We start from the raw sequence: 11,342 nt of genomic DNA on the forward strand, positions 1-11,342 counted from the left end.
GACAGAGAGAGTTATACTATCTTTGTCTAACACTAATACTAGCACCCAAAAGAAAAGGATGAGTATAGTTTTTTTTGTTCCTATTTACTGACAAATTACGTTGACCATCTATATTATAAATTTTCGGTTTAATACATCGACATGACACTGGCTATAGGTACTTTAGTAAATGCCATTACAAAAAAAAACATTGAAGTAAAAAAAATTACCTACTATTATTTTTGACAATGTCTTTCAAATAAACAACCTATATATATATATATATATATATATATATTATTATACTCATTGTAAACAACTTACTCATACAGTTCTTAAGTAGGTACCTAGTATTTCGTGAAAATTTCAAGTTGTCCAGTAGGCGAGAATGAATTCTAACAACGACACCTTCCTTGACCCCGGCTCCCCGGAGACCGCACCTCGAGATAGTAAATTGTACGTACATATAGCTGATCAACCAAATCTTGTCAGTAAAAAAAGGCGCGAAATTCAAATTTTCTATGGGACGATACCCCTTCGCGCCTACATTTTTCAAATTTGCCGCCTTTTTCTACTGTCAAGATCTGGTTGACCAAGTATACTTATTATACTTACCTTTATTAAACGAGCAATTCTTGCATATTTATTTATTTATTTATATATATATACCTATATATATATTTCGGGGATCTCGGAAACGGCTCTAACGATTTCGATGAAATTTGGTATATGGGGGTTTTCGGGTGCGATAAATCGATCTAGCTAGGTCTTATCACTGGAAATACGCTAATTTTTGAGATTTTATATGTTTTCCGAGCAAAGCTCGGTGTCCCAGATATTACTTACCTTCATTGAGTTATATCTCAGGACTGGCCCCTTTCATGCCCCATTCTTATTACCCGTAAATAAGAAATGGGGCATGAAAGGGGCCAGTACAGCTGTGTGACACCGCTACAACGCGATTGGTTGATGAGTTCGCATCACGCGCGCGAAGTTGCGTTAGACTGCACGATTGGCTCGAATTCGTGAGTGACACCGCCAACTAGTGCTTACATTTACTACCTACTTACTTATATCTTGAACTAAAAGTTTTGTCTGCTTTTTAACGACAAAATTGGTCTTTTGATCGAGATGTTTCACGTAAAACTTCTTTCCATCATTTTATATTGTACTAGCTATTAGCGATCCGCCCCGGCTTCGCACGGGTTAGGTAACAAATTATACATAAACCTTCCTCTTGAATCACTCTATCAGTTCCTAAATAGTCCCACCGTAATAGATTATTTTGTTATGCAAGGGTGCAAAGTTTTAGCCAAAGAGAATTAAATAACTAACGTTTTAGTTTTAGCGAAAAAAAAAGCATTTCCTAGTCAGCAAGATATAAGTACCTACCTAAGTATAACTCATTTCTTTCCAGGATAAGCTTGCAAGCCGCACTAACTGCGTCGCACTCTCATTCTGAAACCTGTAAAGCAAAGAATATTTCTAACAAGCCTCAAATATCAACAGATATAATAACACTTGATAAACCTCAAAGAAAAATAGTTACTGTTTCTAACGTCAAGGAAAAAAAGAAACATATAAAAGTAGTTGAGAAATATGACGCAGGAAATCAAACAATTAATATTTACAGTACAAGTAGTACATCCATGACAAATCTTGAACAAAATGACGCAGGAATTCAAACAATTAATATCATTGACAGTACAACCAAGACAAATTTTGAAGAAACTGAAGAAACGCATGAAATTATTCAAAATGCTAGAAGAAAGCGACGTAAAAATACGAGAGATGTAGCTAAAAAGAAACGTAGATTCCTATGATGTTCATGACACAGTTCTTCGGATTCATTTGTTTTTCCGTAGCAGAAAAACCACGGAAGCAGATAAGCTACTTTTGCAGCGCTCGTATTTCCCCAATTTTTTTATTTGACATATTATCTAAAGACGGGCCTTACGGACAATAAGAATGGGGCCAGTGCAGCGGTGTCACGCACGAATTCGAGCCAATCGTGCAGTCTAACGCCACAAGGCGATTGGTTGATGAGTTCGCATCACGCGCGCGATTGGTCGCAACTAGTTGCGTTATAGGCTGCACGATTGGCTCAAATTCGTGACTGTCACTGAACTACTAGCACCATTCTTAGTAGTCTTAGTACCCGTAAGGCTTTGTCTTTAATAGATATCCTCCACCACTAACTTCGTACATAGCCAACGATCGATATCACAGTTCAAAAATCTAGTGTTTGTAAATGTAATTACCTACCTACTTGTCTATTATTACCTACGTTAATAGTAGGTAAGCAAATGTTGACTTATTTTGTAATAAATAAATGTCTTGATGTTACATTGTTTTGATTACTGCCTTTGGCCGCCCATAGGCCTATAAAAGGATAGGGTCAAAGAGGGATCAGTGGCTCGGAATAAAATAGCCGGTTACAGCTCACTCAACCTCATTCCAACATGAGAGGCTTTTGAAACAAGGCTGAAACATTCAGTAATTGAAAAAATTCAATTGGACGAGCAATGGTTATTCTAACACGTAAGGGTGCGGAAAAATGATCGGACACAATACGACACGACCACTTCTTTAAAACTACCCTGGAGGGGCGGATAGGACGCAAGCGGGTTACAGGAAAACCCAGACGCAGCTTTCTAGAACAACTGAAAGACAAAGTAGGGGTCGTGTTGTATCTGTCGCAGTAAGATAGATAAAGCCGTTATATAGTTATAACCCTAGTGATATAATTATATGTCGTAACATAGTTATACGAAAGCGATTCATTACTATCTTACTAGGAATATAACTATAATACGTCTTTAGTTTAGTGATATAGTTATATTACTGGATTCAGTTTAGTGAAATAATTGTAGGTAGGAGTGCGGCGGTGCGGCGGAGGTACCTATAGTTATATTCCTAGTAAGATAGTAATATCTTACTAGGAATATGATTATAATACGTACTATACGGCATATAACTATATGCCTAAACTAATGTGGTTAAATGGTTATAAATCTGCCAGGGAATCAATGAAAACAGTAAGTATATTCGTTTTTATTTTTATTATAATATCAACTTTGTTGGTTGCAATTAGTTGTAATACTTTTTAGCAATATTACGTAAAAGTACAGGTCGATTCACGAAAGCTGGCGCGAGATTTCTACTGAGTGACAGCTATTTTCATAGAAATTCTGTCAAATCTCGCGCCAGCTTTCGTGAATCGATCGCAATGACTCATAACCCTTAAAAATAGCAGCATGAAAATATAATATTAAGATACATCAAATCCAATCCAAGATACATAAAATCTATTGAATAAATGAACAGCATTTCACAATATTTTTTAATTTTTGTTCTTACATGACGCGGAATCATGACATCTAGAATTACATAGTACTGAATGCTTCTTGCAGGCGCATTTTTTAGTAGAACACTGTGTATTTGATTTTTTACAGGAACATTTGAAATAACCTTGGCCACCAAATGGCGATAATTTATGGCATATTTCTCTCAGCGATAACTCTTCATTTGGTATAGGATCATTCAAAGTAATGTTTGTTAGCTGTATTGCATTTCTAGGTAACCAATCTTTCAGAATACCAACTGAAGTTCCAATTTTATGACTTTCATACAACAACAACAACAGCAGCCGATGCCGACTGACTGCTTGTGGCAGCGACTAGCGAGCGACGTGCGGGGAAGCCCCCGCCGCCGACTCCGCCGCACCCCCGCACGCACTACACTGCTACAATTACTTATTACTATCTTACTAGGAATATGATTATAATACGTACCTACTATACGACATATAACTATATCCAGAGATGTGAAAAATACTTTATAAAAAGTATTTAAATACAAAATACAAATACTTCCTTGATATACTATTTCAAATGCAAAATACAAAATAGTTTTTGAATTTGTATTTAAAATACAAAATACGAAATAGGTATTTTCAAAATACTTTTTAAAAATACAAATACTTTGCGATAAAAGACTAGGTATTCACTACTCAGAGTAGTAGTGAATACCTAGTCTGAATTAAAAAGTATTACTCAAAATATCCGAATTGAAAAGACTCTCTTCATTCTTTGAAAACAGTGTGTCAATCAGTCCTCTTAGTGCAAATTTCTAGTTGTTTGCTCATATTAACCGGAAGGATGGATGGATGATGGTTTATAACGGACAATTTTTAAAAGCATTAATTTAGATTTGTAATGTTTTACAGCTAGTATAATACCTCTCGTTAGTGTGATGAAAACGTCTCGTTTGTGCAAAAAAGTTTCATCAGGGCAGAAAAGTTTGTTCTCCTCTCGTACCTTGAAACCCTCGCAACACTCAAGATTCCACTTTTTTAACCACTCGCTACGCTTGTGGTCATGTGCGACGTTACTAAACAGATTCAACAGTATGAGAGAGTTGCCAGGATTGTAACATCAGAAGAGATTGTAACTCCTACCTACATTACCTACTATAAAGTATTTTGTATTTTGAAAATAGAAAATAGGTCCCAAAAACTATTTCAAATAAAATACAAAATAGTTTTCTTCAAAAGGTATTTAAATACAAAATAGGTATTTTGCATTTAGTATTTGCATTTTAAATACAAGTATTTCAAATAAGTCACATCTCTGACTATATCCCTAGGGATATAACTAGACCTCCGCCGCACTCCTACCTACAATTACTATCTTACTAGGAATATGATTATAATACTTACTATACGGCATATAACTATATCCCTAGGAATATAACTATAGGTACCTCCGCCGCACCGCCGCACTTCTACCTACAATTATTTCACTAAACTGAATTCAGTAATATAACTGTATCACTAAACTAAAGACGTATTATAGTTATATTCCTAGTAAGATAGTAATGAATCGCTTTCGTATAACTATGTTACGACATATAATTATATCACTAGGGTTATAACTATATAACGGCTTTATCTATCTTACTGCGACATATCAAAGTCAAAGAGCTGGCGCAAGATAGAATGCTAGTAGATACTCCACCGACAATATAATCTCTTTTAAGTTAATGATGATGAAGGGTGCTGGTGCTACAGTGTATAGCGATATTTGAGCCACAGTTCCCGCCTTTACCCTACATGACATACACAAGCACTGTCGTAGAAGAAACTTCTTCCCAAGTTTGTCGACCCCTGCACTAGCTTGACGACTTAAGACCTTATAGCTCGTTTGAATAAGGACCATTTAATCAATTAATCGTTTCCTTAATTCGTCCTTAATAAAAATAATAGGTAAATGTTCCCCACTTATTTTAACAAGGTACAAACAGTAATACTCCTAACTGTACATCGGTCCCGATGTCACAGAATAAATAATAGTACTAAGTACAGAAGACTCACTCTCTAACAAAACGCGTCTGTTACGATCAGCACACATATGGCCGCTAGGTGGCGACAGCGTCACGCGCGGCTTATGGCTTTCCCCAAAATTGGGGCCGAACGGATGTACTTTTAGCTACCTGTAGCAAAGCTACGAAATCGCGGAGTGAGCCACGCCTGCCGATGTATAGTTAACAGTGTGAGCGATGGTACAGAAAAAAATAAACAAAGAGTTGCCACAAAAATATTGTAATAGTCAACTTTGTATATACCATATTCTTGGAAATAAAGTATTGAATTGAATTGAACATATTCAAAAGCAATTTCAAATGTTATAACAAATGACTAACACAGTTTTAGGGTCAATATAACAGCAATTTTAATTGATTTTCTGCCACTTTATAGTTTACCGACACATCCACAAGATTTCGTTATTCAGCCAATGGTATGTATGTACAAAGATCAGAACGATCAGAGTGCTCAAAAATATCTGAACCTGCACTTTAACGCCTTGAAAATAGAGGCGTGTACAATATGTCTAGTATGGACCTTAGCCGTTTTATCTTATGTTATGACGGCTTTGCCTACATATACAGTCACCTGCAATAATACGTTACTCTTCGAAGGCCGCAAAAATATGTGACACGCTCTTATGGCTCTATAAATAAAATCGTGTCAGATATTTTTGCGGCCTTGTGTAACATATTACTGCATGTAATAACCGATTTGGTTTTGTGCAAACTACAGCCAAAAGAAATAAAAATGGGTTCTATTTTGTCGACATTTCCATAAAGAGAATTAGTCTCGCAATTCTCTTTATGAAATGAAACCAATATTTATTTAATCACGTCGAATCGCTAGCATATTGACCCTTAAACTATGACAATGAAGAAAACAAAACTTAAATTCTACTTAACATACATTACCGATGAACAGATTAGAATACTTATACATTGTAGTCATTTTTGGTATCACACACACACACATGACACATAGATTGATCAAAAATTTAGAATTTATTACTTATATTTATCCTTGTATCTTACATCACATCAATGTTTTACAAAGGTATATACTTAGGTATAGGTTATAGTTGAAATTTCGCGAAAATGCTTGTAATAATAATTACTTATGGTGTTATTGACCGAGCGTTATCGAAGGTGTCCGATTCAGCTTGAACAAAAATGTTCTCAACAGATAGTGTAATTTTGCGAGCAGGTTCAGTGATTAAATATAATTGACACTATGTCACATATGGCGTTCTAAAAGGTATTGTCTGGCTAAGACGAGGTATCACATTTAATTTAGACACTTCAAAACAACATTATATGTGACGTTATCTATGAAAAGGGACCTTATCGTCGATGGCGCTTACTCCATTATTAACGATGCGCCGATATAAATACAATGCCGCGCGACGCTGTGCGGCGTAAACGCCATCGACAATACGGTCCCTTTTCATAGATAATGCCCCATATATGTTATGTAGGGATTACATAGCACAAACAAACATACCCACATTACTGAAAGCAGCATATTAGAAAACAACCGGTTTCGTTGCGTTTAAAAGAAAATAAACTTTACAGTACATATGGGGCTACTTTTCCGCACTAGTGCGTAAAATAGCACTTTTCGTGCGTATGTCGAAACTTTAAAGTGCCATATGTACTGTAAAACGTTGTTCGATACATGTGCGAATAGGTAATTCGCAACTCGTGTCGATTTAAAACACTCCCTTCGGTCGTGTTTTAATTTATCGCCACTCGTTTCGAATTTCCTCTTTTTCGCACTTGTATCGAAAATAACTATTACGTCACCCTAGGCCCGTAAGTGGGATTTTCTCCCCGCTAAGCGAGGAGAAAATCTCACTTCCTGGCCAAGGCAAGACGTAAAACTTTAGACAAACTACGGGCGGTAATTCGTAAAGCCCCAAATCGCATATTTATGGCCCTCGCCTTCGGTTCGGGCCACAAACACCTACGATCTGGAACATTCACGAATTCACCTCCCTAGGTATAGTTTGTAGCCTTCTAATAGACCCCGAAGGCTAATCCTATTGTCTATTGTTAAGAAAAACCGCTCGTGCCACGTGCCACAACCACCTGCATAAAAAATCGGTACTTCGGTTACTGAGTGCCGGCGAGTCGAACGCTACAGAACCAGTCTAAAATGTGTCATCGAGATGCGTAACAAAGACGCGTTATCGGAGAGCGCACCTACACTGGTTTTTTGAGCGTTGGACTAGCCCGCGCTCAGGTGCCAAATAGAATAATTAGGACCCTTTTTTGCAGGTAAGTAGCACGTGCGGTTTTACTGAACAATAGACAATAGGATAAGCCTTCGGGGTCTACTAGAAAGCTACAAACTATATGTAATGTACTATTTCCGTTCTCCGTACGAAAACCGTCAATTTTCGGCCCGCTGCGCTAAACGAAGTTACCGCTTTCCTGCTCCCTCGGACAGAAAAATAGTATACACATACCATAGACTAGGAATCCTCTAGACGGAGTTTAGAGCAATTATTTCATGAAACCGATGCTGCCAAAAATACTGGGGTGCGGGGGACGAGGCGAGCGAGTCCCGTGCCGCGATTGGTCCGTTCAAAGACACGGACCAATCACGGCACGGGATTGACTCGAAGATGGAGTAAAACTACCGTATATCTGTGACACATACACACCTTGGCCGGTAAACAAGAAAGCCTGAGATCACTTGTATTTATCTAATAAAGTGTCATTCTAACTATAAACTTGCCAACTATGTAAACAAACCGCCATATCGAAACTGTACAAAAAATATGAATTTACTAGTGACCTTTGTTTACATAGTTGGCAAGTTCCATAGAATGACACTCTACCTTCAATCGAGCAATTCTTGTTTATTTATTTATACATATATTTCGGGGATCTCGGAAACGGCTCTAACGATTTCGATGAAATTTACTATATGGGGGTTTTCGGGGGAGAATAATCGATGTAGCTGGGTCTTATCTCTGGGAAAACGCGCATTTTTGAGTTTTTATATGTTTTCCGAGCTTTGCTCGGTCTCCCAGATATTTACATGTGATCCGAGACATTTCTTACTATACTGCCGGTATATAATTATTATGAATTATATCGTTCTTTTCATCTGATAATCTTTCTTTCCTACTCTAATCAGTCCTGACAGTAAATTGGACGGGTATTTCCGATAACAATCATTTTCCACAAGAAATAATGCTATTTCAGGACATAATACAGATGTAGTGCATAAATATTTTCCTTCGTATTTTCCCGGAAACGTACGGACGTGTCTTGCTATTTCAGTCAGTCTCGGTACAAAAAGTACTGAGGGTGACTGAAGTAGCATGACAAATACTAACGTTTCCGAGAAAATACTATGGAAAACAATAGGGATGTTGACATGAATCGCGAATATATAACATGTTATGTTTTTACCATAGCAGGGAATATTAGAACGCGGAAAATCATATTTTGCAAGTGTAAATATGCGTAATAAATTAATTAAAAATAATCAAAAGTATTTAAAATAATGCCCAGTATCACGTGACTGCAAACGCCAATCTGAGCGCGTGACGTAATCACAGTGGAACCACCAAAGACAAGCCTAAGTGTCTACAGATTATCGTACCGAAACGCGATCTTGGTGCGGTGCGGCGCACGAATCGATAGTGTGTAAGGTGGTGCGTTAAGGACGCAGCTATAAGTTAGAGCGAGAAAGAAGGTCGCTGTCCGATGCGGTAGTGTGTTAAGGCTTTAAAAAAATGTTGTCAGTTGCCATATAAAGAATTTAAAAAAATGACTGACAGCAGTTTGTTTAAAACGCCGTTACGTCATCAAGGTCACGTGATAGTTTGGAGCGTTTAGGCGCGAAATTTAAACACGAAACTTATTATACATGTTTTTTTATTCAAAATTAATGAATATATTTTTTTAATATTTTTTTCTGTAATTATTAGTATTATTACGTATCTATCTACAAAATGAACACAGTTCCAAAAAATTGTCAACATCCCTATTATGCACTACATCTGTACGTAACTAACATTCTTAAAAGCATCGTAAAAATACTTTATAGGCTTATACGCGCTTTTTTCTAGCTTTTTTCCAAGCGGTAACTATTGAGAAAGTGAATTGGTGGTAACGAGTAGTACTATTAGTTATTCTGTGGTAACGACTGGGATTTTTTATAAGTTTGGTGGTAACACCTAGGAATATCCTTATATTGTCAAGGCATTTATAATGCCTTGTGTCATTTGTTAAATCTCACAATAAAGACTGAAGCGAAGGAAGGTAACTTTTTACCTTATAACAATAAGCAAAAAAAACTATAAGCATAATACAACAGTAACCTTACATACTCTTAATCTCATAAATTGACAACAATTTCTAACACGAATATATCTAGGTACTGTACTATTTCAGAAATATAATTTTGAAAATATGGATTTCTATTTTTATACCCTTATAGGGTAATTTACAAGTTTTGGTTCAAAATGACAATGGTTCCTTCGACTTATCTATAAGTTCCTTAGTATATAAATGCAACAAATTTAGCTTCTATTATTTATATAAGTAAACTTAGTATAGATGTTTAACCTCCTAAGGCCCATCATACAAAAAATAGACAGTTTAAATATTAATTTGAAAGCAATAATGTAGGAAATGTGGTTGATTTTTTAAAAATCGAAATACAGATAATTGTTCTGTCCAATCGAATTATGGTTTAAAGTACATTGAAATAATTAATAATAGGTACCTACCTACGAATATACCACTCTATATAGGCATTAGAAGGACAAAAAATCAAATGAACAGGGTCTTAAGAAAATTTAATACACTTAGTCACTTATTCTATCCTAGTCCTGCCCATTGTGATTCCTAAAGGACATAGGTATTCCGTTTTTAGCAAGTTACAGATGTAGTGCATAATTATTTTCCTTCGTATTTTCACGGAAACGTACGTACGCGTCTTGCTATTTCAGTCAGTCTCGGTACAAAAAGTACTGAGGGTGACTGAAGTAGCATGACAAATACTAAGTACTAACGTTTCCGAGAAAATACGATGGCATAGACTAGGAATCCTCTAGACGGAGTTTAGAGCAATTATTTCATGAAACCGATGCTGCCAAAAATACTGGGGTGCGGGGGACGAGGTGAGCGAGTCCCGTGCCGTGATTGGTCCGTTCAAACACACGGACCAATCACGGCACGGGATTGACTCGAAGATGGAGTAAAACTACCGTATAAGTGGCAGAGGGGGTAGCGTTACTATGCTCAGTCTAGAGGATGTCTTGTCTGTGTACGAAGGAAAACAATTATGCACTACATCTGTAAAAATTAAAAGACTGGATAGGTTGAGGTTACACTGAGACTTTTTTGTATTTAAAATGTGAAACAAAGGAAAATCAACTCTTATTTTCGAAAAAAAGGGTTAAATTTAAATGGCCAATGGTAGGCAGGACGAGGCTTATTATAGGCTATATTATATTATATTTATAATAACACCAAGAGATTCTTTATAAGACATTTAAATTCTGTAATTTTTCTTAACCTACTTATAGTACTGATTATACCCTTCAAGTCAAAGTCTTTACCTATACTAGACTACTATTAGTTATTTACGATACAAGTGCGAATTACCTATTCGCACGTGTATCGTACAACGTTTTACAATACATCATCATCTTCCTCGCGTTGTCCCGGCATTTTGCCACGGCTCATGGGAGCCAGGGGTCCGCTTGGCAACTAATCCCAGTAATTGGCGTGGGCACTAGTTTTACGAAAGCGACTGCCATCTGACCTTCCAACCCAGAGGGTAAACTAGGCCCGTATTGGGATTAGTCCGGTTTCCTCACGATGTTTTCCTTCACCGAAAAGCGACTGGTAAATATCAAATGATATTTCGTACATAAGTTCCGAAAAACTCATTGGTACGAGCCGGGGTTCGAACCCGCGACCTCCGGATTGCAAGTCGCACGCTCTTACCGCTAGGCCACCAGCGCTTCGTG

Source organism: Cydia amplana, chromosome 13, assembly GCF_948474715.1.
Source record: "Cydia amplana chromosome 13, ilCydAmpl1.1, whole genome shotgun sequence".
NCBI lineage: Eukaryota > Metazoa > Arthropoda > Insecta > Lepidoptera > Tortricidae > Cydia > Cydia amplana.